Raw genomic sequence first — 4,896 nt, 5'->3', positions numbered from 1 at the left:
TCTATGAATGATTGACCTGTTTTTAGTTTAAGTTCTCACTGGCCACCCTCACTCCCCCCCCCCCCCGATACTGGAGATTGAACCTAGAGGCACTTTGTTATTGAGCTATATCCCACCCCTTTTTATTCTTTATTTTGAAAAAGGTCTTGCTAAGTTGCTTAGGGCTTCGCTAAGTTGCTGAGGCTGGCTTTGAACTTACAACTCTCCTGCCTCAACCTCCAGAGTCACTGGGGTTACAGGCCTGCCCCACTGTGCCTGGCTTTCTTACTTCTTAAAGGTGTTAAAAAAATAACTGACTTTGAGGGGAGTTGTAATACTTAAAGATGAACAATGAGTAGAAACACTTGGAAAAGATAAAACCAATGCAAATGCAATTAGTGGGACATTTTTCCAGCTTAATTATACATGGGCCGGGGAAAGGGAGCTTCGGAAGGAAGGAAAAGGTGAAGGACAAAGAACCATGAGGAATATCAGGAGGGAGAGGAAAAGGGAGGCGGCCCCAGCAGCAGAGCTCTGGGACAGACCTCCCTGCACCTGCTACTGTGTGGCACCCTCTGTGTGGCACTGAGATCTACAAGACTCCACACCTGCCCTCAGAGGCCCAAGTGAGAAGGGAAGAGAAAACATGCACAGACATCTGTACTGCAGGCCAGACATGGTAAGTGGGCCATGTGTGAAGGGTTAGACCAAAGAGCAGGTGTTCTTGTCCTGCCCTCCTGCTTGATGAAGCTCCAGAGACAGGGACAGAAGTAGAGCAAAAGAAATCCTGCTGTTTCTGTACCAGGGATTCTTCAGATACCCCAGATGGTCACCATTCTCCCCTCTTGCTGCAGTTCCACTGGATTCTTCAGAATAGAATGCAGAACATTCTGGCTCCCGCATGCCTCATAGGCTAGAAGCAGGGAAGTTCCCACAGGTGTCACCAGGCTGGACAAGGTATCCCCTCCCAGAGGTTTGCAAAGAATGTTCTTGATGAGGTTCTGAGTTCTGGTGAGGAGGATTGCATTGCCTCTGAGAAGTGGCTCTGCCGGCAGCCTTGGGGAAGGCCAGAGGCCAGCGTCCTGCCCCTTGTGCTATATCTGAAGAAAGACAGGATAAGGTATTGGGTCCTGGAGCTGAGGGAGATGGAGAAGTGGAGGAAGAAGAGACCCAGAGAAGGAAGGGCTGGGGAACTCAGCCAAGACTGGGCAGAGAAATGGAGTTGGCAAAGAAGGGCAAATGGTGGCCCCTTGCCACCACTAAGATCACTCAGTGAGAAGCTGAGAAAACACCTTGATGTGGGGCCAAGGGTCATTTACCTCTCTGAGCCATGCCACTTATTCCTTAAAGGTTAATGAAAAAAGTTGAGAAATGTGCAGGGAAAGACATGTTTTGACCACGTCACTAGTGCCACACTGCTGGGAGAGCTTGGGGAAGTGTGGTCCCCTTTTCCTGCCTGGGATGACAGCCAAGCAGGAGCCACCTGGGGAAGGGCTGGACACACCTTCTTTCTACTTCTCCCTCTTCTTTGTCATCCCTAGGATTGAGGAGGCGGCAATTAGAGCCACTTGGGCCCGAGGGAGCAGGTGTTTGTGCAAGGCTGCAGCTGGGCAAAGGCAGCGTGTGTGTCCGCTCTTACCTTTGCTGGGCCAGGTATTCTGAGAGGGTGCTTGCTGCTTGATGTTCCCTAAGGTCCACTCTCTAGCCACAAAGCTCTCTCCTCTCCTTCCTCCTATAGTTCCTGCCACTTCCTGACCAAGCCTGAAGTCAACAAAGGGGGCCAGCACAAAGCTCTTCCCCAGCACCATGACCACCCACGTCCAACCCCGGATCACCATCGTGGGCTTCTTCTGCGAGTGACTACCCCAGGTTCCTGAAAACCTGAGGTCTCCTTGTTTCTCATTTCTGGGGGCAGGGTTCTCTGGGGAACAAGGCCCTTTGGAGGTGATGAGTGCACATGCAAACCCAACCTCAGTCCCCATCCCTGCACATGAGATTAGCTGAGGGAACTTGGGCTCAGACAGCTGATGATGATAATTCCTCACTAGTCTACCTGACGTGGCTGTGACAAGATATGGAAGCCTGCAGTCACTGAAGTTTTCCTGATGTAGGAATTACTGCAATGTCTTAGCCTGCCCCCAGCTCCCTCTCTGGGTTCCCATTGCCTCTGCTATCCCTCAGCCCTCCAGTTCTGGGATAACAAGACAAGAGAAAGAGCCATGGCTTCATGAAGGTGACCCTGGCCTAGTCCATGTAGCCTCTCTTGAGTTCCTGGGTCAAAGAGCATTAACCCCAGTGAATGGCCAGCTCCTTCTCCCAGGGAGTCCTGGAGCCCGGGCCCTGACTTTCCCGCTGCTCTCCCATCTAAACCATGAACAGAGAGGGCAGCAGCACATTGGTCCCAATTATTCTTCTCTTCCCCACAAGGAGATCCCTGTCTCTGCTCTTCCCTCTCCCTCCATGAGCAAGCCTGGTGGCAGGAAGGAGACAATTCCAAGGCTTTGTGACCATTGTTCTAGCCCCTTTAGGCCTCCAGTCAGTGACCACTCCCTCCCTGGGGCACAGGCTCCTGGGATGGGTGAGTTCAGTTCAGGAGTGGGACAGTGGCTGGGACACAGGTGCCTTTGCTGCATACACCCCGCCCTCCTCATCCCAGCTGCGGCTCCCTACCCACCTTCTCAGGACAATAAATCTTTCAAGAGCAGATGGCCAGCCATTCTCTGCGTGTCGGCTGAGAATTGAACAACACCCCCCAATCCATACTGACGTGTGTGCACGCACACACACACACTTTCCTGCCACCTTCCCTTTCCCTGTCACCTTCAGGGGCCCCTTCTCACACACTGACCTACTTTTGCCCTTGGGGCCCCAGAAAGGAAAGACAGCTACTCAATGACTTGCAATTTCCTTGGCACAGCTCACTCTTCACAAAACATTGTTCAACACAAACTCTGCCAAGTGCTCTCATGGGGAGAAAGAAGAATTCAGTGTGGGTTACCCTCTTCCTTGGAGACTCTGAGCGAGGAAAAGAGGTAAGTGAAGGAAGACTCTTACTGCCTTAGGACACCTTGCACTCCCAGTGGGCAGGAAGGAGCCCCAGCTGGGTGGGATGAGATGCAGAGGAAAGAAAAGGGAAAAGATGGCATTTGAGAGGAGCTTCCAGGGATGAGCTGAAGCTTGCAGATCAGGCCATCTGGGGTATCTTTGGCCTGGTTAGAGAGCCTTGTTTTGGGAAATGTCAGAGACATTATTTATGTCCTACTCTAGTCAACAGTGAATAAGGGAACTACAGATGCACAGTCTCTCAGGAGGGAAGGGGGCAAGGCCAATGGGATGGAAGATGGAACTTACCCTGCGAAGGTGGCGACAGGCTGAGATTGGATTTTTCTCTGGTCCCCTGGAGGGAGGGTAAGCTGGTCACTGAAAGGTCTCCAAGACAGGAAAAACTGCATAAAGAAGACTGAGGGAAAGGAACAGAGACGATTACTGTACATTGGTCATGGGCCAGGTGCCCCATACACCTGTCTCTTCTAATTCTCAGGAGCCTGCAAGTCAGCTGTTGTTATCCTTGCTTTCCAGACAGGCAACTACGGGCCAGAGCAGGGTGAATTAACTTGTCCAAGGTCAAGTGACTATTACCGTGATCATTTTGTAGACAAGGAAGCTGAGGCTCAGAGAGGTGGACTAATTTGCCCAAGATGGCTCAACTAGTAATTAGCAGAGTCTGAATGTCTCTATCAGAAAGCAATTTCCTCGAGTCTTCAATTTCAAATACTCCCACCCAAGCAAAGATGATAAAACAAATGGTTTGCATTCCTATGAAATTTTATAGCATGTAAGGCCTTTTCATGTCCATTATTTTCTTTAATCCTAACAACAACCCTATAAAGTTAACAGAGCACGATGAGTGTCCTCACTTCACAGACAAGGAAGTCCATTCTTAGATTATCTGATAGAGGTCATGGATCTCACCAGTACAGAGCAGAACACTAACCCAGGACTTCCAGGTCCCCTTGTTTTGTATGGACAGCTGGACAAATCCAGACCTGTGGCAGGGTGGGTGGTGCTATCCTCACCACCAAGTCCTTCACAAGAGCAGACACAGAAAATGAGATCCAGAGATGCTGGGTGCAGTGCTAAGCACACAGGCCTTGTGTAACCTCTGACATAGAAAGTGTTTATTTTATTTTTAATATTTATTCTTTAGTTAGACACAATATCTTTATTTTATTTATTTATTTTCATGTGGTGCTGAGGATCAAACCCAGGGCCTCACACATGCTAGACGGGCCCTCTGATGTTGAGCCACAATCCCAGCCCTGGAAAGTGTTTTAATAGACTGCCCTCCATGACGGACACACAGTCTCGGGCACACAGTCACACCCATCACCTTCAGCACTGGCTCTCATGGGCACCCTGTGCTCTGAAGGTATATTTCCTCTCTCTGGTCTGTGTGAAAGACTTTGAGCTCAATCCTGACTTTTTAGTAGCTCCGAGGCTCCTGGGTCCCTTGGACACTCCAGAGTCACCTCCTGGAGTTGCGCACTTCAGCAAAGCAAGAAGAAAGGGGAGGAGGCAAGAGAACTGCCCCCAGGGCTCTGCATGCAACTCTGTGATAAGGAGATGATAGGTCAACAGGTTTCCAACTAGAGATTATTACACTCCAGCAAATGCCTGTCCACCTCCACTCCACCCCGATTTCTCACTGCCCCATGTGTGTTCCAGAGCAGGCATGCTGCATAAATCCAGGTGTCACATTCTGACACCACCATGTCCCCTGTCCTGGGATTATGTATGGTGGGGACAGGGGAGGTAAGGGAGTTGCAGAGTAGTTAAGATTTTTTTTTTCTTTTTCAATTTCCTAGTTCCTGTTATTGTCGAGGCTGACAAAGGACCTCACGCTCTTGGTTCCTAGGT

The sequence above is a fragment of the Marmota monax genome, unplaced genomic scaffold (genome assembly GCF_021218885.2).
Source record: "Marmota monax isolate L192 unplaced genomic scaffold, Marmota_monax_Labrador192_F-V1.1 WCK01_AAM20220418_F8-fsc00122, whole genome shotgun sequence".
In the NCBI taxonomy this organism is placed as follows: Eukaryota; Metazoa; Chordata; class Mammalia; order Rodentia; family Sciuridae; genus Marmota; species Marmota monax.
This window is presented reverse-complemented; position numbering follows the sequence as displayed.